At 55.8% G+C, this 22,831-nt stretch overlaps 2 non-coding genes across 2 annotated transcripts; both read right to left on the bottom strand.

The window, feature by feature from the left end:
• Positions 1-3,852: 3,852 nt before the first annotated feature.
• Positions 3,853-3,925, bottom strand: Trnak-cuu (transfer RNA lysine (anticodon CUU)). The gene has a single exon. It is a non-coding gene; the product is annotated as a tRNA-Lys (tRNA).
• Positions 3,926-5,404: 1,479 nt separating this feature from the next.
• Trnak-cuu (transfer RNA lysine (anticodon CUU)) lies at positions 5,405-5,477 on the bottom strand. The gene has a single exon. It is a non-coding gene; the product is annotated as a tRNA-Lys (tRNA).
• Between the last annotated feature and the right edge of the window lie 17,354 nt (positions 5,478-22,831).

Here is a 22,831-nt window from a genome sequence, read left to right as displayed (position 1 = left end):
ACCAAATATAGACTGGGAAACAAGACCACACACTTTGTGCATATGGAATCGAAGGCAGGGCGTGCCTCGCCGCATTTGCCACGATGGCCATTTGCTACTTCTGCAGAAGCGGCGGCGGCGGCGGCGGCGGCGGCGGCGGCGGCGGCGGCGACGACGACGACGACGACGAGAGGCTCTGACATATGTGAGAAATACATCTATAAACTCTAATTCAGACTGCCTCGTCCCACCTTATGCTGTACCGCTTTGGCAGAGGCTTTATCTGCGCCATTCGCCTTAATCACATCTGAGAGAAATTCTTAATAAAAGGCATGTCGCTAATTGTTCGTCATCACAGATACTGTTTGCTATACGGCCACGACGCGCAACTGATTTCCAAAATTCGACTTCTTCCTTTGAGGATGGAACTCACGACCCTTGGTTTAGTAGTCCAGTGCTCTACCACTGAGCTAAAGGGGCGCGCCCTAGCGGTACTTTTGCGTACTTCGTCCTTACGGTCGTCTGGATCATCAGACTTCAGCTGACAACACTTCGTATTACCGACAAATATTTGCAGCTATGGCGACCCATTACTGCTTGGCTACACATCTGACACGTAACCGATGTCCTCTCCAAGCAACAACACTTGCATTTCAAAACATGTCTTTCACACATGTCTACAAAATCACCTTCACCTTCAAATACAGTTTCCTTGCGACTGACAGAGACGTAGGCAAAGTTTAAAGTTGCTATTTCCATTACATCACGTTAATCAGAAAAACGGTAATTTACATCTGCAGCGGATAATATCCCGTTCCAACCAGCTTGGTGCTTGAACCCACGACCCTGAAATTAAGAGTCTCATGCTCTACCGACTGAGCTAGCCGGGCTGCTTCGGTGAATACTTGCCGGGCAGCACGTCACAAAGTACTCGTTTGGGTTGTGTGGTCCCATACAGAATCTCTCCATGCTGCTTAATGTTTTCCTAACGTCACACTCGTCACGTACTTCACTTTTATTTCATAATCATTTCTGAGAGGTAAAGGAATTGCATGACAACCTGCAGAGCTAGTGGCGTCAAAATTAACACTCATACTTGATGTGACTCAAAAGGCAAACGAGTTACTTTCCGACGTTGTTTTAGATGTGCAAGTGCCAGTGGAAACTCGCGGTTACGGCACTCTGCCGACCATTTCGCTAGTTAACACCGGTCTTGTAGTGTGTGTTTCAAGCTGAAGAGCATCTCCAAGCAGAAAATGGTCAACAGCAACATTCAGACGGTTTCGTACTGCTCAAATGCTACATTAAAACGGTATGTTTCTTTTTCAGAACTGATAAAACACGAGCGTGACAGCATTCGAACCTGTAATCTTCAGATCCGAAGTCCGACGCCTTATCCATTAGGCCACACAGTCACTGACAACCAAGTGCAACTTATATATGACTCATCTCGAAACGCTCACACCCCTGATAATTTGTGTTTTCGTTCTACACAGCCGCTGCCCTTGCTCTTTCCCACCCATTCGTTACATTCAACCTCTTACGTGACCGACCAAATATAGACTGGGAAACAAGACCACACACTTTGTGCATATGGAATCGAAGGCAGCGCGTGCCTCGCCGCATTTGCCACGATGGCCATTTGCTACTTCTGCAGAAGCGGCGGCGGCGACGACGAAGACGACGACGACGACGACCGCGAGAGGCTCTGACATATGTGAGAAATACATCTATAAAATGTAGTTCAGACTGCCTCGTCCCACCTTATGCTGTACCGCTTTGGCAATGGCTTTATCTGCGCCATTCGCCTTAATCACATCTGAGAGAAATTCTTAATAAAAGGCATGTCGCTAATTGTTCGTCATCACAGATACTGTTTGCTATACGGCCACGACGCGCAACTGATTTCCAAAATTCGACTTCTTCCTTTGAGGATGGTACTCACGACCCTTGGTTTACTAGTCCAGTGCTCTACCACTGAGCTAAAGAGGCGCGGCCTAGCGGTACTTTTGCGTACTTCGTCCTTACGGTCGTCTGGATCATCAGACTTCAGCTGACAACACTTCATATTACCGACTAATATTTGCAGCCATGGCGACCCATTACTGCTTGGCTACACATCTGACACGTAACCGATGTCCTCTAAAAACAACAACACTTGCATTTCAGAACATGTCTTTCACACATGTCTACAAAATCACCTTCACCTTCAAATACAGTTTCCTTGCGACTGACAGAGACGTAGGCAAAGTTTAAAGTTGCTATTTCCATTACATCACGTTAATCAGAAAAACGGTAATTTACATCTGCAGCGGAACAAAATTCCGTTCCACCCAGAGTGGTGCTCGAACCAACGACCCAGAGATTAAGAGTCTCATGCTCTACCGACTGAGCTAGCCGGGCTGCTTCGGTGAATCCTTGCCGGGCAGCACGTCACAAAGTACTCGTTTGGGTTGGGTGGTCCCATGCAGAATCTCTCCATGCTGCCTAATGTTTTCCTAACGTCACACTCGTCACGTACTTCACTTTTATTTCATAATCATTTCTGAGAGGTAAAGGAATTGCATGACAACCTGCAGAGCTAGTGGCGTCAAAATTAACACTCATACTTGATGTGACTCAAAAGGCGAACGAGTTACTTTCCGACGTTGTTTTAGATGTGCAAGTGCCAGTGGAAACTCGCGGTGACGGCACTCTGCCGACCATTTCGCTAGTTAACACCGGTCTTGTAGTGTGTGTTTCAAGCTCAAGAGCATCTCCAAGCAGAAAATGGTCAACAGCAACATTCAGACGGTTTCGTACTGCTCAAATGCTACATTAAAACGGTATGTTTCTTTTTCAGAACTGATAAAACACGAGCGTGACAGCAATCGAACCTGTAATCTTCAGATCCGAAGTCCGACGACTTATCCATTAGGCCACACAGTCACTGACGACCAAGTGCAACTTGTATATGACTCATCTCGAAACGCTCACACCCCTGATAATTTGTGTTTTCTATCTTCACAGCCGCTGCCCTTGCTCTTTCCCACCCATTCGTTACATTCAACCTCTTACGTGACCGACCAAATATAGACTGGGAAACAAGACCACACACTTTGTGCATACGGAATCGAAGGCAGGGCGTGCCTCGCCGCATTTGCCACGATGGCCATTTGCTACTTCTGCAGAAGCGGCGGCGGCGGCGGCGACGACGACGACGACGACGACGACGACGACGACGACGACGACGACGACGACGACGAGAGGCTCTGACATATGTGAGAAATACATCTATAAACTCTAATTCAGACTGCCTCGTCCCACCTTATGCTGTACCGCTTTGGCAAAGGCTTTATCTGCGCCATTCGCCTTAATCACATCTGAGAGAAATTCTTAATAAAAGGCATGTCGCTAATTGTTCGTCATCACAGATACTGTTTGCTATACGGCCACGACGCGCAACTGATTTCCAAAATTCGACTTCTTCCTTTGAGGATGGAACTCACGACCATTGGTTTACTAGTCCAGTGCTCTACCACTGAGCTAAAGAGGCGCGCCCTAGCGGTACTTTTGCGTACTTCGTCCTTACGGTCGTCTGGATCATCAGACTTCAGCTGACAACACTTCGTATTACCGACAAATATTTGCAGCTATGGCGACCCATTACTGCTTGGCTACACATCTGACACGTAACCGATGTCCTCTCCAAGCAACAACACTTGCATTTCAGAACATGTCTTTCACACATGTCTACAAAATCACCTTCACCTTCAAATACAGTTTCCTTGCGACTGACAGAGAGGTAGGCAAAGTTCAAAGTTGCTATTTCCATTACATCACGTTAATCAGAAAAACGGTAATTTACATCTGCAGCGGAACAAAATTCCGTTTCGCCCAGCGTGGGGCTCGAACCCACGACCCTGAGATTAAGAGTCTCATGCTCTACCGACTGAGCTAGCCGGGCTGCTTCGGTGAATACTTGCCGGGCAGCACGTCACAAAGTACTCGTTTGGGTTGTGTGGTCCCATACAGAATCTCTCCATGCTGCTTAATGTTTTCCTAACGTCACACTCGTCACGTACTTCACTTTTATTTCATAATCATTTCTGAGAGGTAAAGGAATTGCATGACAACCTGCAGAGCTAGTGGCGTCAAAATTAACACTCATACTTGATGTGACTCAAAAGGCAAACGAGTTACTTTCCGACGTTGTTTTAGATGTGCAAGTGCCAGTGGAAACTCGCGGTTACGGCACTCTGCCGACCATTTCGCTAGTTAACACCGGTCTTGTAGTGTGTGTTTCAAGCTGAAGAGCATCTCCAAGCAGAAAATGGTCAACAGCAACATTCAGACGGTTTCGTACTGCTCAAATGCTACATTAAAACGGTATGTTTCTTTTTCAGAACTGATAAAACACGAGCGTGACAGCATTCGAACCTGTAATCTTCAGATCCGAAGTCCGACGACTTATCCATTAGGCCACACAGTCACTGACAACCAAGTGCAACTTGTATATGACTCATCTCGAAACGCTCACACCCCTGATAATTTGTGTTTTCGTTCTACACAGCCGCTGCCCTTGCTCTTTCCCACCCATTCGTTACATTCAACCTCTTACGTGACCGACCAAATATAGACTGGGAAACAAGACCACACACTTTGTGCATATGGAATCGAAGGCAGGGCGTGCCTCGCCGCATTTGCCACGATGGCCATTTGCTACTTCTGCAGAAGCGACGACGACGACGACGACGACGACGACGACGACGACGACGACGACGACGACGACGACGACGACGACGACGACGACCGCGAGAGGCTCTGTCATATGTGAGAAATACATCTATAAAATGTAATTCAGACTGCCTCGTCCCACCTTATGCTGTACCGCTTTGGCAATGGCTTTATCTGCGCTATTCGCCTTCATCACATCTGAGAGAAATTCTTAATAAAAGGCATGTCGCTAATTGTTCGTCATCACAGATACTGTTTGCTATACGGCCACGACGCGCAACTGATTTCCAAAATTCGACTTCTTCCTTTGAGGATGGAACTCACGACCCTTGGTTTACTAGTCCAGTGCTCTACCACTGAGCTAAAGAGGCGCGCCCTAGCGGTACTTTTCAGTACTTCGTCCTTACGGTCGTCTGGATCATCAGACTTCAGCTGAGAACACTTCATATTACCGACTAATATTTGCAGCGATGGCGACCCATTACTGCTTGGCTACACATCTGACACGTAACCGATGTCCTCTAAAAACAACAACACTTGCATTTCAGAACATGTCTTTCACACATGTCTACAAAATCACCTTCACCTTCAAATACAGTTTCCTTGCGACTGACAGAGACGTAGGCAAAGTTTAAAGTTGCTATTTCCCTTACATCACGTTAATCAGAAAAACGGTAATTTACATCTGCAGCGGAACAAAATTCCGTTCCACCCAGAGTGGTGCTCGAACCCACGACACAGAGATTAAGAGTCTCATGCTCTACCGACTGAGCTAGCCGGGCTGCTTCGGTGAATACTTGCCGGGCAGCACGTCACAAAGTACTCGTTTGGGTTGGGTGGTCCCATGCAGAATCTCTCCATGCTGCCTAATGTTTTCCTAACGTCACACTCGTCACGTACTTCACTTTTATTTCATAATCATTTCTGAGAGGTAAAGGAATTGCGTGACAACCTGCAGAGCTAGTTGGGTCAAAATTAACACTCATACTTGATGTGACTCAAAAGGCGAACGAGTTACTTTCCGACGTTGTTTTAGATGTGCAAGTGCCAGTGGAAACTCGCGGTGACGGCACTCTGCCGACCATTTCGCTAGTTAACACCGGTCTTGTAGTGTGTGTTTCAAGCTGAAGAGCATCTCCAAGCAGAAAATGGTCAACAGCAACATTCAGACGGTTTCGTACTGCTCAAATGCTACATTAAAACGGTATGTTTCTTTTTCAGAACTGATAAAACACGAGCGTGACAGCAATCGAACCTGTAATCTTCAGATCCGAAGTCCGACGACTTATCCATTAGGCCACACAGTCACTGACGACCAAGTGCAACTTGTATATGACTCATCTCGAAACGCTCACACCCCTGATAATTTGTGTTTTCTATCTTCACAGCCGCTGCCCTTGCTCTTTCCCACCCATTCGTTACATTCAACCTCTTACGTGACCGACCAAATATAGACTGGGAAACAAGACCACACACTTTGTGCATACGGAATCGAAGGCAGGGCGTGCCTCGCCGCATTTGCCACGATTGCCATTTGCTACTTCTGCAGAAGCGGCGGCGGCGACGACGACGACGACGACGACGACGACGACGACGACCGCGAGAGGCTCTGACATATGTGAGAAATACATCTATAAACTGTAATTCAGACTGCCTCGCCCCACCTTATGCTGTACCTTTTTTTTTTTTTTTTTTTTCCTTTATTGTCATTTTATACCTACAAAGGTAGGCCGGCAGCGGCCTAATATGCCGCTCTTCGGCCACAAGAAACATACAAGAGAGAAAAACAGGAAGACATAATCTCAAAACACAGACATGGAGGACAAAAATCAGAAGACAACAGAGAATAAAAAGAAATGAAGTCGTTCACCGACGCAGCACTGTTTCAGTTTTAAAAAGACGGGCAGCACAGCACGGAACAGAGAACACTAGCACAGGTGAACGGTGGAGCAGAAAATGAAGAAACACTCGAGGCACAGACGGGACGAAAGACACGGACACTGCGGAGATGGGCTTCGGCGCTTGCAGGGGCACTGTCCACACCGAAAAGCTGGGGGCCTGCCAAGGGAAAAAACAGGGGGAGGGAAGGAGGGAGGGGGAGATAGGATGCCAGGGAGGAGGAGGGGAGAAAACGAAAAAAGGGGGGTGGAAGCCCAGGGAGAGGGGGAGGGGAGGTAAGGATGAAAGGAGGGAGAGAGGGAGGGAGAGAAGGGAGAGAGGGTGCCCACAGGAAAATGAGAGGAGAGGGGAAGGCAAGGCTCAAAGTTGGTAGGAGGGGTAGATGGAGGGGAGGAGGGCATCATCCGGGAGGGGGAGTCTGCGGAAGCCACCTTGGGAGAGGGTGTGGAGAGTGTGAAGATGGAGAGCAGGTGGGATACAGGAGTACAGGCGCGGCAGTGGGTTGGGGTGGGAGAGGATGGAAGAGACAAGCGGGTGGGGAGGATCAAGCTTGCGGGAGGTGTAGAGGATCCGTATCCGTTGGAGGAAGAGAAGGAGGTGTGGGAAGGGGATGAGGTCATAGAGGAGCCGCGTGGGGGAAGGGAGGCGGATGCGATAGGCGAGACGGAGTGCATGCCGTTCAAGGATTTGAAGGGATTTGTAAAAGGTAGGCGGGGCAGAGATCCAGGCGGGATGGGCATAACAGAGGATAGGGCGGATGAGAGATTTATAGGTGTGGAGGACGGTGGAGGGGTCCAGACCCCATGTGCGGCCAGAAAGGAGCTTCAGGAGGTGGAGTCGGGAGCGTGCCTTGGCTTGGATTGTCCGGAGGTGAGGGGTCCAGGAGAGGCGACGGTCAAGGGTGACGCCAAGGTACTTGAGGGTGGGTGTGAGGTTAATAGGACGGCCATAAATGGTAAGATAGAAATCAAGGAGACGGAAGGAAGGGGTGGTTTTGCCTACGATGATTGCCTGGGTCTTGGAAGGATTGACCTTGAGCAACCACTGGTTACACCAAGAGGTGAACCGGTCAAGATGGGATTGGAGAAGGTGTTGGGAGCGTTGCAGGGTGGGGGCAAGGGCAAGGAAGGCGGTGTCATCGGCGTACTGGAGAAGGTGAAGGGGGGGTGCAGGTGGAGGCATGTCCGCCGTATAAAGAAGGTAAAGAAGAGGGGAAAGGACGGAACCTTGGGGCACACCGGCAGAGGGGTAGAAGGTGTAGGAATCAGTGTTGTGGATAGTGACATAGGAAGGGCGGTGGGAAATGAAGGAGGCGATCAGACGGACGTAGTTAATAGGAAGAGCAAAGGTTTGGAGCTTGAAGAGGAGACCAGAATGCCACACTCGGTCATAGGCGCGTTCAAGGTCAAGGGAGAGGAATATGGCGGAGCGACGGGAGTTGAGTTGTTCGGAGAGGAGGTGAGTGAGGTGAAGGAGAAGGTCATCGGCAGAGAAGGATGGTCGAAAGCCACATTGGGTGGAGGGAAGGAAGCGGTGCCGGTGGAGATGCTGGTGGATGCGGCGGGTTAGAATGGATTCCAGGACCTTGCTGAAGACCGAGGTAAGGCTTATAGGACGGTAGGAGGAGACAGCGGAAGGTGGTTTATCGGGTTTGAGGAACATCAGGATCCGGGAGGTTTTCCACAGGTCGGGGTAGAAGCCGGTGGACAAGACCACATTGTACAGCCTGGCCAGGGTGGAGAGGAAGGGGGCGGGAGCTTCACGGAGGTGACGGTAAGTAACACGGTCGTGACCAGGAGCAGTGTTGCGTTTGGTGCGGAGTATATCGATGATGTCTTGAGTAGTTATAGGGGTATTGAGTTCAGTGTGTGTAATGTTGTCCAAGTACTGGAAGCCAGGAGCTAGTGGAGGGATAGAGGTGTCAGTTCGATCGCGGACATCGGGGAAGAGGGAATAATCGAACTGGGGATCGGCAGGGATGGTAAAGACATCGGTGAGGTAGGATGCAAAATGGTTGGCCTTACTAAGGTTGTCAGGAAAGGGATTGTCATTATGAAGGAGAGGATAGTAAGGGGGGGGGTTTGATCCAGTAAGGCGGCGGAAGGCTGACCAGTATTTGGATGAGTTAATAGGTAGGGTAGCATTAAGACGGGTGCATGTCTGTCGCCAGTCCCGGCGTTTCTTAGCCGCGAGCAAGTTCCGGATGTGTCTCTGGAGTTGCCGGTGGCGTTGTAGTATGTCCCGGTCACGCGTGTGGAGGAAGGCACGGTAGAGACGACAGGATTCTCGAAGGAGGAGGACGGCCTGTGGGGGTAAAGTGGGACGGTGCGGGTGGATGGCGACGGTAGGGATGTGGGCCTCCACGGCCTCAGACAAGGTCTGCTGGAGAAAGGATGCGGCATGGGTTATGTCATGTGGGCGGTGGTAGGTGAGGGGGTGGCTATCGACCCAGGTAGTAAGGGTATCCCGGTATGCATTCCAGTCGGCACGGGAGTAATCATGGACATACTTGGGGGGAGGGTCAAGGCGAGGATCGGGACGGGGGCGACGACCGTCTGATATGGTAAGAAGGACAGGGAGATGGTCACTGCCAATAGGGTCGAGGACGTCTACCGCTATGCGGCCAAGGAGATTGGGGGAGGCTAGGACGACATCGGGTGTGGTATTGGATTCAGGGCGGGTGTGTTGGGGAAGAGGAAGGACATCTCCTTGGATGGTGGCGAGGAACCGATGCCACCGCCCTAACTGGGTGGCGGAGCGACTATGGATATTGAGATCTGCGGCAATCACGTAGGAGGAGAAGGTACGGTCGATGTGGGAAAGGAAGTCAAAAGGAATAGGGGCAGAGGGGCGGACATAGATGGTGGCGCAGGTAACGGTGAGGCCGGGGAAGAATAGACTAAGGATCAGGTGTTCCGTGGGGTTGGGAAGGAGGGGTTGGAGCCGAACAGGGATCTGGCGATGGTGGCCAATGGCAACTCCGCCACGCGCTATCGGGAGGGGGTTGTCAGAGCGGTGAAGGAGGTAGGGCGAGGTATGGACAGTATGGTGGGGCTGGAGGAATGTTTCGTTTAGGAGGAAGGCATCCACGCGGTGGGTGGTGAGGGTATGCATAAGGAGATTCTTGTTGACAGGAAGGGAACGGATGTTGTTAAACAGGATACGTTGCTGTCGCGCCATAGTGGGAATTTAGACGAGGGTGTCGAGACGGGAGAAGGTAAAATGGGCCTGGTTATGGGAGTAGGTGGCGTAAGTGTTGAGCTGGAAGACGGAACGGGCGGCAAGGGATACCTGCTGGAGGGTGTGGGGGCGCTGAAAGGGGTGGATGTTCTGAAGGACAACGGTTACAAAGCGGATGATGTCCTCAGCTGTGGGGGGGGGGACGGAGGGAATTGCCGGGAGGGGTGGGGGCATCCAAGGGGCGGACAGGGACAGTGAGTTCAGGAGCGGAGGGAGGGGGTCGGGCCTTGCACTTTTGGGAGTAGGTTGGGTGTTGGAGGTTACAGGTGTTACAGGAGGGGGGGGACTGAAGGTTGGGGCACTGCCGGAGGAAGTGCGCTTCTTTGCAGTGCGGGCAGACGGGGGCCTCGCGGCACTCAGATGTAGGATGTGCATTATAGCGCAAGCACCTCTGGCAGCGGATGGACTGTGGAGGGGAGCGGGAGGGGTCGACCTTATAACGGCGGTTGAAGAGGAGGGCACCCTCCTTGAGGAGGAGGTCTATGGAGGGAGCATGCTCGGAGAACACCCGCATGAGGCGGGTGGGGCCGGCTGGATTGTGAATCCGGCGGACAGCTCGAACCTCTAGATAGGGATGGGCCTTCAGCTCCGCCAACACCTCCTCCTCCGTGATCATCGGGCTAAGCCGAGTGATCACGGCAGTGAGGGTCGGTGGGCGACGGGGCGGCTGGGGTTGTCGGGATGAGGAGGGGGGGGGAGCAGGGGCAAGGGAGGCATGGGGACCAAACCGTTTGAGGGGAATGCGGGAGAGGATGTCGGAGTGGAGGGTGGGGCTGGGGGATGTGATCAGGACGGAGTCCCGACGGGGGGTGAGAAGCGAGATCGGGGCTCCGGGGAAGTGCTGGCGGAGGAGAAGGGTAAGATTGCGGGCCTCCAGGAGAGAGGGATCAGGGTGAGAAAGGAGGTACCTCTAGGAGGGGGAGGTAGAGGAGGGAGTAGATAGGGAAGGTGAGGTGGTATCCATGGCATCCTGGGGGGTTGGAGGGGGGAGAGTCTGCGACTTCTTGGGAGCAGAAGAGGCTGGGGTGCCGCTGGGACGTTTCACAGCGGGAGAGGGACGGGAAGAGGTGTGGGGGATGGGGACGACCGGGAGATGGCGGGAGACGGCAGGTCCCACCGGCGGTGCAGGCACTGGTGGTGGTGCTGGTGCTGGCGCTGGGGCTGGAGCTGGCGCCACAGAAGATGCAGTGGCAGTGGTTGGCACTGGCGATGGCGAGGGCGATGGTGATGGTGATGGTGATGGTGATGACGATGATGATGGTGTGGCGTGGGTGGTGGCCCGACGGGCAACAACCCTGGCGGGGGTGGCATGAGTCACATGTGGGAGGGGAGGGAATGGGTCACGTGAGGCATGGGGGGTAGGAACAGGGGAGGGAGCAACAAAAGGAGCGGGGGTGGGAAGAGTGAGGAGGGGGGGAATATATGGGGGAGGCGGTGAATGAGCACACCACGTGATGGTGGTGGCAGCAAGTGAGGGGGACGTGTACACGATTGCAGTGGTAGTGGCGGTAGTTGTGGGGGTTGTCATGGTGAGAGGATAAGTGGGAGAGGGGAAAAGAGGAAAAATAACAGGGGACAGTCAAAGGACAAGGACAAGAGACTGACGAAGAGGAAGGGTAAGACGTAAGCAGAGACGACAGAAAGAAAGACGGGCAGGGAGCGGCGGCGGCGGCGGCGGCGGCGGCAGCGGCGGCAGCGGCGGTCGGAAACAGCAGCAGCGGCAGGAACCGGATACGGTGGCGGCAACCGGCGGCGACGTCGGCGGGAGACCGGCGGCGGCGGCGGCGGCGGCGGCGGCGGCGGCGGCGGGAACCAGCGGCGGCGGCGGCGGCGGTTGGCAACAGCAGCAGCGGCAGCAGCGGCAGGAACCGGATACGATGGCGGCAACCGGCGTCAGCGGGAGACCGGCGGCGGCGGCGGCGGCGGCGGCGGCGGCAGCGGCGGCTGGGACCAACGGCGGCAAAGGCTCGGGACAACGGCAGCTGCAGCGATCACTGAAACACCTAGCACTTCGAAATTAACGACAATAATGTATGCTGTACCTTTTTTTTTTTTTCCTTTATTGTCATTTTAGACCTACAAAGGTAGGCCGGCAGCGGCCTAATATGCCGCTCTTCGGCCACAAGAAACATACAAGAGATAAAAACAGGAAGACATAATCTCAAAACACAGACATGGAGGACAAAAATCAGAAGACAACAGAGAAATAAAAAGAAATGAAGTCGTTCACTGACGCAGCACTGTTTCAGTTTTAAAAAGACGGGCAGCACAGCACGGAACAGAGAACACTAGCACAGGTGAACGGTGGAGCAGAAAACGAAGAAACACTCGAGGCACAGACGGGACGAAAGACACGGACACTGCGGAGATGGGCTTCGGCGCTTGCAGGGGCACTGTCCACACCGAAGAGCTGGGGGCCTGCCAAGGGAAAAAACAGGGGGAGGGAAGGAGGGAGGGGGAGATAGGATGCCAGGGAGGAGGAGGGGAGAAAACGAAAAAAGGGGGGTGGAAGCCCAGGGAGAGGGGGAGGGGAGGTAAGGATGAAAGGAGGGAGAGAGGGAGGGAGAGAAGGGAGAGAGGGTGCCCACAGGAAAATGAGAGGAGAGGGGAAGGCAAGGCTCAAAGTTGGTAGGAGGGGTAGATGGAGGGGAGGAGGGCATCATCCGGGAGGGGGAGTCGGCGGAAGCCACCTTGGGAGAGGGTGTGGAGAGTGTGAAGATGGAGAGCAGGTGGGATACAGGAGTACAGGCGCGGCACTGGGTTGGGGTGGGAGAGGATGGAAGAGACAAGCGGGTGGGGAGGATCAAGCTTGCGGGAGGTGTAGAGGATCCGTATCCGTTGGAGGAAGAGAAGGAGGTGTGGGAAGGGGATGAGGTCATAGAGGAGCCGCGTGGGGGAAGGGAGGCGGATGTGATAGGCGAGGCGGAGTGCATGCCGTTCAAGGATTTGAAGGGATTTGTAAAAGGTAGGCGGGGCAGAGATCCAGGCGGGATGGGCATAACAGAGGATAGGGCGGATGAGAGATTTATAGGTGTGGAGGACGGTGGAGGGGTCCAGACCCCATGTGCGGCCAGAAAGGAGCTTCAGGAGGTGGAGTCGGGAGCGTGCCTTGGCTTGGATTGTCCGGAGGTGAGGGGTCCAGGAGAGGCGACGGTCAAGGGTGACGCCAAGGTACTTGAGGGTGGGTGTGAGGTTAATAGGACGGCCATAAATGGTAAGATAGAAATCAAGGAGACGGAAGGAAGGGGTGGTTTTGCCTACGATGATTGCCTGGGTCTTGGAAGGATTGACCTTGAGCAACCACTGGTTACACCAAGAGGTGAACCGGTCAAGATGGGATTGGAGAAGGTGTTGGGAGCGTTGCAGGGTGGGGGCAAGGGCAAGGAAGGCGGTGTCATCGGCGTACTGGAGAAGGTGAAGGGGGGGTGCAGGTGGAGGCATGTCCGCCGTATAAAGAAGGTAAAGAAGAGGGGAAAGGACGGAACCTTGGGGCACACCGGCAGAGGGGTAGAAGGTGTAGGAATCAGTGTTGTGGATAGTGACATAGGAAGGGCGGTGGGAAATGAAGGAGGCGATCAGACGGACGTAGTTAATAGGAAGAGCAAAGGTTTGGAGCTTGAAGAGGAGACCAGAATGCCACACTCGGTCATAGGCGCGTTCAAGGTCAAGGGAGAGGAATATGGCGGAGCGACGGGAGTTGAGTTGTTCGGAGAGGAGGTGAGTGAGGTGAAGGAGAAGGTCATCGGCAGAGAAGGATGGTCGAAAGCCACATTGGGTGGAGGGAAGGAAGCGGTGCCGGTGGAGATGCTGGTGGATGCGGCGGGTTAGAATGGATTCCAGGACCTTGCTGAAGACCGAGGTAAGGCTTATAGGACGGTAGGAGGAGACAGCGGAAGGTGGTTTATCGGGTTTGAGGAACATCAGGATCCGGGAGGTTTTCCACAGGTCGGGGTAGAAGCCGGTGGACAAGACCACATTGTACAGCCTGGCCAGGGTGGAGAGGAAGGGGGCGGGAGCTTCACGGAGGTGACGGTAAGTAACACGGTCGTGACCAGGAGCAGTGTTGCGTTTGGTGCGGAGTATATCGATGATGTCTTGAGTAGTTATAGGGGTATTGAGTTCAGTGTGTGTAATGTTGTCCAAGTACTGGAAGCCAGGAGCTAGTGGAGGGATAGAGGTGTCAGTTCGATCGCGGACATCGGGGAAGAGGGAATAATCGAACTGGGGATCGGCAGGGATGGTAAAGACATCGGTGAGGTAGGATGCAAAATGGTTGGCCTTACTAAGGTTGTCAGGAAAGGGATTATCATTATGAAGGAGAGGATAGTAAGGGGGGGGTTTTGATCCAGTAAGGCGGCGGAAGGCTGACCAGTATTTGGATGAGTTAATAGGTAGGGTAGCATTAAGACGGGTGCATGTCTGTCGCCAGTCCCGGCGTTTCTTAGCCGCGAGCAAGTTCCGGATGTGTCTCTGGAGTTGCCGGTGGCGTTGTAGTATGTCCCGGTCACGCGTGTGGAGGAAGGCACGGTAGAGACGACGGGATTCTCGAAGGAGGAGGACGGCCTGTGGGGGTAAAGTGGGACGGTGCGGGTGGATGGCGACGGTAGGGATGTGGGCCTCCACGGCCTCAGACAAGGTCTGCTGGAGAAAGGATGCGGCATGGGTTATGTCATGTGGGCGGTGGTAGGTGAGGGGGTGGCTATCGACCCAGGTAGTAAGGGTATCCCGGTATGCATTCCAGTCGGCACGGGAGTAATCATGGACATACTTGGGGGGAGGGTCAAGGCGAGGATCGGGACGGGGGCGACGACCGTCTGATATGGTAAGAAGGACAGGGAGATGGTCACTGCCAATAGGGTCGAGGACGTCCACCACTATGCGGCCAAGGAGATTGGGGGAGGCTAGGACGACATCGGGTGTGGTATTGGATTCAGGGCGGGTGTGTTGGGGAAGAGGAAGGACATCTCCTTGGATGGTGGCGAGGAACCGATGCCACCGCTGTAACTGGGTGGCGGAGCGACTATGGATATTGAGATCTGCGGCAATCACGTAGGAGGAGAAGGTACGGTCGATGTGGGAAAGGAAGTCAAAAGGAATAGGGGCAGAGGGGCGGACATAGATGGTGGCGCAGGTAACGGTGAGGCCGGGGAAGAATAGACTAAGGATCAGGTGTTCCGTGGGGTTGGGAAGGAGGGGTTGGAGCCGAACAGGGATCTGGCGATGGTGGCCAATGGCAACTCCGCCACGCGCTATCGGGAGGGGGTTGTCAGAGCGGTGAAGGAGGTAGGGCGAGGTATGGACAGTATGGTGGGGCTGGAGGAATGTTTCGTTTAGGAGGAAGGCATCCACGCGGTGGGTGGTGAGGGTATGCATAAGGAGATTCTTGTTGACAGGAAGGGAACGGATGTTGTTAAACAGGATACGTTGCTGTCGCGCCATAGTGGGAATTTAGACGAGGGTGTCGAGACGGGAGAAGGTAAAATGGGCCTGGTTATGGGAGTAGGTGGCGTAAGTGTTGAGCTGGAAGACGGAACGGGCGGCAAGGGATACCTGCTGGAGGGTGTGGGGGCGCTGAAAGGGGTGGATGTTCTGAAGGACAACGGTTACAAAGCGGATGATGTCCTCAGCTGTGGGGGGGGGGGGACGGAGGGAATTGCCGGGAGGGGTGGGGGCATCCAAGGGGCGGACAGGGACAGTGAGTTCAGGAGCGGAGGGAGGGGGTCGGGCCTTGCACTTTTGGGAGTAGGTTGGGTGTTGGAGGTTACAGGTGTTACAGGAGGGGGGGGACTGAAGGTTGGGGCACTGCTGGAGGAAGTGCGCTTCTTTGCAGTGCGGGCAGACGGGGGCCTCGCGGCACTCAGATGTAGGATGTGCATTATAGCGCAAGCACCTCTGGCAGCGGATGGACTGTGGAGGGGAGCGGGAGGGGTCGACCTTATAACGGCGGTTGAAGAGGAGGGCACCCTCCTTGAGGAGGAGGTCTATGGAGGGAGCATGCTCGGAGAACACCCGCATGAGGCGGGTGGGGCCGGCTGGATTGTGAATCCGGCGGACAGCTCGAACCTCTAGATAGGGATGGGCCTTCAGCTCCGCCAACACCTCCTCCTCCGTGATCATCGGGCTAAGCCGAGTGATCACGGCAGTGAGGGTCGGTGGGCGACGGGGCGGCTGGGGTTGTCGGGATGAGGAGGGGGGGGGAGCAGGGGCAAGGGAGGCATGGGGACCAAACCGTTTGAGGGGAATGCGGGAGAGGATGTCGGAGTGGAGGGTGGGGCTGGGGGATGTGATCAGGACGGAGTCCCGACGGGGGGTGAGAAGGGAGATCGGGGCTCCGGGGAAGTGCTGGCGGAGGAGAAGGGTAAGATTGCGGGCCTCCAGGAGAGAGGGATCAGGGTGAGAAAGGAGGTACCTGTAGGAGGGGGAGGTAGAGGAGGGAGTAGATAGGGAAGGTGAGGTGGTATCCATGGCATCCTGGGGGGTTGGAGGGGGGAGAGTCTGCGACTTCTTGGGAGCAGAAGAGGCTGGGGTGCCGCTGGGACGTTTCACAGCGGGAGAGGGACGGGAAGAGGTGTGGGGGATGGGGACGACCGGGAGATGGCGGGAGACGGCAGGTCCCACCGGCGGTGCAGGCACTGGTGGTGGTGCTGGTGCTGGCGCTGGGGCTGGAGCTGGCGCCACAGAAGATGCAGTGGCAGTGGTTGGCACTGGCGATGGCGAGGGCGATGGTGATGGTGATGGTGATGGTGATGACGATGATGATGGTGTGGCGTGGGTGGTGGCCCGACGGGCAACAACCCTGGCGGGGGTGGCATGAGTCACATGTGGGAGGGGAGGGAATGGGTCACGTGAGGCATGGGGGGGTAGGAACAGGGGAGGGAGCAACAAAAGGAGCGGGGGTGGGAAGAGTGAGGAGGGGGGGAATATATGGGGGAGGCGGTGAATGAGCACACCACGTGATGGTGGTGGCAGCAAGTGAGGGGGACGTGTACACGATTGCAGTGGTAGTGGCGGTAGTTGTGGGGGTTGTCATGGTGAGAGGATAAGTGGGAGAGGGGAAAAGAGGAAAAATAACAGGGGACAGTCAAAGGATAAGGACAAGAGACTGACGAAGAGGAAGGGTAAGACGTAAGCAGAGACGACAGAAAGAAAGACGGGCAGGGAGCGGCGGCGGCGGCGGCGGCGGCGGCAGCGGCGGCAGCGGCGGTCGGAAACAGCAGCAGCGGCAGGAACCGGATACGGTGGCGGCAACCGGCGGCGACGTCGGCGGGAGACCGGCGGCGGCGGCGGCGGCGGCGGCGGCGGCGGCGGCGGCGGCGGCGGGAACCAGCGGCGGCGGCGGCGGCGGTTGGCAACAGCAGCAGCGGCAGCAGCGGCAGGAACCGGATACGATGGCGGCAACCGGCGTCGGCGGGAGACCGGCGGCGGCGGCGGCGGCGGCGGCGGCGGCAGCGGCGGCTGGGACCAACGGCGGCAAAGGCTCGGGACAACGGCAGCTGCAGCGATCACTGAAACACCTAGCACTTCGAAATTAACGACAATAATGTATGCTGTACCTTTTTTTTTTTTTCCTTTATTGTCATTTTAGACCTACAAAGGTAGGCCGGCAGCGGCCTAATATGCCGCTCTTCGGCCACAAGAAACATACAAGAGATAAAAACAGGAAGACATAATCTCAAAACACAGACATGGAGGACCAAAATCAGAAGACAACAGAGAAATAAAAAGAAATGAAGTCGTTCACTGACGCAGCACTGTTTCAGTTTTAAAAAGACGGGCAGCACAGCACGGAACAGAGAACACTAGCACAGGTGAACGGTGGAGCAGAAAACGAAGAAACACTCGAGGCACAGACGGGACGAAAGACACGGACACTGCGGAGATGGGCTTCGGCGCTTGCAGGGGCACTGTCCACACCGAAGAGCTGGGGGCCTGCCAAGGGAAAAAACAGGGGGAGGGAAGGAGGGAGGGGGAGATAGGATGCCAGGGAGGAGGAGGGGAGAAAACGAAAAAAGGGGGGTGGAAGCCCAGGGAGAGGGGGAGGGGAGGTAAGGATGAAAGGAGGGAGAGAGGGAGGGAGAGAAGGGAGAGAGGGTGCCCACAGGAAAATGAGAGGAGAGGGGAAGGCAAGGCTCAAAGTTGGTAGGAGGGGTAGATGGAGGGGAGGAGGGCATCATCCGGGAGGGGGAGTCGGCGGAAGCCACCTTGGGAGAGGGTGTGGAGAGTGTGAAGATGGAGAGCAGGTGGGATACAGGAGTACAGGCGCGGCACTGGGTTGGGGTGGGAGAGGATGGAAGAGACAAGCGGGTGGGGAGGATCAAGCTTGCGGGAGGTGTAGAGGATCCGTATCCGTTGGAGGAAGAGAAGGAGGTGTGGGAAGGGGATGAGGTCATAGAGGAGCCGCGTGGGGGAAGGGAGGCGGATGTGATAGGCGAGGCGGAGTGCATGCCGTTCAAGGATTTGAAGGGATTTGTAAAAGGTAGGCGGGGCAGAGATCCAGGCGGGATGGGCATAACAGAGGATAGGGCGGATGAGAGATTTATAGGTGTGGAGGACGGTGGAGGGGTCCAGACCCCATGTGCGGCCAGAAAGGAGCTTCAGGAGGTGGAGTCGGGAGCGTGCCTTGGCTTGGATTGTCCGGAGGTGAGGGGTCCAGGAGAGGCGACGGTCAAGGGTGACGCCAAGGTACTTGAGGGTGGGTGTGAGGTTAATAGGACGGCCATAAATGGTAAGATAGAAATCAAGGAGACGGAAGGAAGGGGTGGTTTTGCCTACGATGATTGCCTGGGTCTTGGAAGGATTGACCTTGAGCAACCACTGGTTACACCAAGAGGTGAACCGGTCAAGATGGGATTGGAGAAGGTGTTGGGAGCGTTGCAGGGTGGGGGCAAGGGCAAGGAAGGCGGTGTCATCGGCGTACTGGAGAAGGTGAAGGGGGGGTGCAGGTGGAGGCATGTCCGCCGTATAAAGAAGGTAAAGAAGAGGGGAAAGGACGGAACCTTGGGGCACACCGGCAGAGGGGTAGAAGGTGTAGGAATCAGTGTTGTGGATAGTGACATAGGAAGGGCGGTGGGAAATGAAGGAGGCGATCAGACGGACGTAGTTAATAGGAAGAGCAAAGGTTTGGAGCTTGAAGAGGAGACCAGAATGCCACACTCGGTCATAGGCGCGTTCAAGGTCAAGGGAGAGGAATATGGCGGAGCGACGGGAGTTGAGTTGTTCGGAGAGGAGGTGAGTGAGGTGAAGGAGAAGGTCATCGGCAGAGAAGGATGGTCGAAAGCCACATTGGGTGGAGGGAAGGAAGCGGTGCCGGTGGAGATGCTGGTGGATGCGGCGGGTTAGAATGGATTCCAGGACCTTGCTGAAGACCGAGGTAAGGCTTATAGGACGGTAGGAGGAGACAGCGGAAGGTGGTTTATCGGGTTTGAGGAACATCAGGATCCGGGAGGTTTTCCACAGGTCGGGGTAGAAGCCGGTGGACAAGACCACATTGTACAGCCTGGCCAGGGTGGAGAGGAAGGGGGCGGGAGCTTCACGGAGGTGACGGTAAGTAACACGGTCGTGACCAGGAGCAGTGTTGCGTTTGGTGCGGAGTATATCGATGATGCCTTGAGTAGTTATAGGGGTATTGAGTTCAGTGTGTGTAATGTTGTCCAAGTACTGGAAGCCAGGAGCTAGTGGAGGGATAGAGGTGTCAGTTCGATCGCGGACATCGGGGAAGAGGGAATAATCGAACTGGGGATCGTCAGGGATGGTAAAGACATCGGTGAGGTAGGAGGCAAAATGGTTGGCCTTACTAAGGTTGTCAGGAAAGGGATTGTCATTATGAAGGAGAGGATAGTAAGGGGGGGGTTTTGATCCAGTAAGGCGGCGGAAGGCTGACCAGTATTTGGACGAGTTAATAGGTAGGGTAGCATTAAGACGGGTGCATGTCTGTCGCCAGTCCCGGCGTTTCTTAGCCGCGAGCAAGTTCCGGATGTGTCTCTGGAGTTGCCGGTGGCGTTGTAGTATGTCCCGGTCACGCGTGTGGAGGAAGGCACGGTAGAGACGACGGGATTCTCGAAGGAGGAGGACGGCCTGTGGGGGTAAAGTGGGACGGTGCGGGTGGATGGCGACGGTAGGGATGTGGGCCTCCACGGCCTCAGACAAGGTCTGCTGGAGAAAGGATGCGGCATGGGTTATGTCATGTGGGCGGTGGTAGGTGAGGGGGTGGCTATCGACCCAGGTAGTAAGGGTATCCCGGTATGCATTCCAGTCGGCACGGGAGTAATCATGGACATACTTGGGGGGAGGGTCAAGGCGAGGATCGGGACGGGGGCGACGACCGTCTGATATGGTAAGAAGGACGGGGAGATGGTCACTGCCAATAGGGTCGAGGACGTCCACCGCTATGCGGCCAAGGAGATTGGGGGAGGCTAGGACGACATCGGGTGTGGTATTGGATTCAGGGCGGGTGTGTTGGGGAAGAGGAAGGACATCTCCTTGGATGGTGGCGAGGAACCGATGCCACCGCCGTAACTGGGTGGCGGAGCGACTATGGATATTGAGATCTGCGGCAATCACGTAGGAGGAGAAGGTACGGTTGATGTGGGAAAGGAAGTCAAAAGGAATAGGGGCAGAGGGGCGGACATAGATGGTGGCGCAGGTAACGGTGAGGCCGGGGAAGAATAGACTAAGGATCAGGTGTTCCGTGGGGTTGGGAAGGAGGGGTTGGAGCCGAACAGGGATCTGGCGATGGTGGCCAATGGCAACTCCGCCACGCGCTATCGGGAGGGGGTTGTCAGAGCGGTGAAGGAGGTAGGGCGAGGTATGGACAGTATGGTGGGGCTGGAGGAATGTTTCGTTTAGGAGGAAGGCATCCACGCGGTGGGTGGTGAGGGTATGCATAAGGAGATTCTTGTTGACAGGAAGGGAACGGATGTTGTTAAACAGGATACGTTGCTGTCGCGCCATAGTGGGAATTTAGACGAGGGTGTCGAGACGGGAGAAGGTAAAATGGGCCTGGTTATGGGAGTAGGTGGCGTAAGTGTTGAGCTGGAAGACGGAACGGGCGGCAAGGGATACCTGCTAGAGGGTGTGGGGGCGCCGAAAGGGGTGGATGTTCTGAAGGACAACGGTTACAAAGCGGATGATGTCCTCAGCTGTGGGGGGGGGATGGAGGGAATTGCCGGGAGGGGTGGGGGCATCCAAGGGGCGGACAGGGACAGTGAGTTCAGGAGCGGAGGGAGGGGGTCGGGCCTTGCACTTTTGGGAGTAGGTTGGGTGTTGGAGGTTACAGGTGTTACAGGAGGGGGGGGACTGAAGGTTGGGGCACTGCCGGAGGAAGTGCGCTTCTTTGCAGTGCGGGCAGACGGGGGCCTCGCGGCACTCAGATGTAGGATGTGCATTATAGCGCAAGCACCTCTGGCAGCGGATGGACTGTGGAGGGGAGCGGGAGGGGTCGACCTTATAACGGCGGTTGAAAAGGAGGGCACCCTCCTTGAGGAGGAGGTCTATGGAGGGAGCATGCTCGGAGAACACCCGCATGAGGCGGGTGGGGCCGGCTGGATTGTGAATCCGGCGGACAGCTCGAACCTCTAGATAGGGATGGGCCTTCAGCTCCGCCAACACCTCCTCCTCCGTGATCATCGGGCTAAGCCGAGTGATCACGGCAGTGAGGGTCGGTGGGCGACGGGGCGGCTGGGGTTGTCGGGATGAGGAGGGGGGGGGAGCAGGGGCAAGGGAGGCATGGGGACCAAACCGTTTGAGGGGAATGCGGGAGAGGATGTCGGAGTGGAGGGTGGGGCTGGGGGATGTGATCAGGACGGAGTCCCGACGGGGGGTGAGAAGGGAGATCGGGGCTCCGGGGAAGTGCTGGCGGAGGAGAAGGGTAAGATTGCGGGCCTCCAGGAGAGAGGGATCAGGGTGAGAAAGGAGGTACCTGTAGGAGGGGGAGGTAGAGGAGGGAGTAGATAGGGAAGGTGAGGTGGTATCCATGGCATCCTGGGGGGTTGGAGGGGGGAGAGTCTGCGACTTCTTGGGAGCAGAAGAGGCTGGGGTGCCGCTGGGACGTTTCACAGCGGGAGAGGGACGGGAAGAGGTGTGGGGGATGGGGACGACCGGGAGATGGCGGGAGACGGCAGGTCCCACCGGCGGTGCAGGCACTGGTGGTGGTGCTGGTGCTGGCGCTGGGGCTGGAGCTGGCGCCACAGAAGATGCAGTGGCAGTGGTTGGCACTGGCGATGGCGAGGGCGATGGTGATGGTGATGGTGATGGTGATGACGATGATGATGGTGTGGCGTGGGTGGTGGCCCGACGGGCAACAACCCTGGCGGGGGTGGCATGAGTCACATGTGGGAGGGGAGGGAATGGGTCACGTGAGGCATGGGGGGTAGGAACAGGGGAGGGAGCAACAAAAGGAGCGGGGGTGGGAAGAGTGAGGAGGGGGGGAATATATGGGGGAGGCGGTGAATGAGCACACCACGTGATGGTGGTGGCAGCAAGTGAGGGGGACGTGTACACGATTGCAGTGGTAGTGGCGGTAGTTGTGGGGGTTGTCATGGTGAGAGGATAAGTGGGAGAGGGGAAAAGAGGAAAAATAACAGGGGACAGTCAAAGGACAAGGACAAGAGACTGACGAAGAGGAAGGGTAAGACGTAAGCAGAGACGACAGAAAGAAAGACGGGCAGGGAGCGGCGGCGGCGGCGGCGGCAGCGGCGGCAGCGGCGGTCGGAAACAGCAGCAGCGGCAGGAACCGGATACGGTGGCGGCAACCGGCGGCGACGTCGGCGGGAGACCGGCGGCGGCGGCGGCGGCGGCGGCGGCGGCGGCGGCGGGAACCAGCGGCGGCGGCGGCGGCGGTTGGCAACAGCAGCAGCGGCAGCAGCGGCAGGAACCGGATACGATGGCGGCAACCGGCGTCGGCGGGAGACCGGCGGCGGCGGCGGCGGCGGCGGCGGCGGCAGCGGCGGCTGGGACCAACGGCGGCAAAGGCTCGGGACAACGGCAGCTGCAGCGATCA

The sequence above is a fragment of the Schistocerca gregaria genome, chromosome 8 (assembly GCF_023897955.1).
Source record: "Schistocerca gregaria isolate iqSchGreg1 chromosome 8, iqSchGreg1.2, whole genome shotgun sequence".
NCBI lineage: Eukaryota > Metazoa > Arthropoda > Insecta > Orthoptera > Acrididae > Schistocerca > Schistocerca gregaria.
This window is presented reverse-complemented; position numbering and strand designations above follow the sequence as displayed.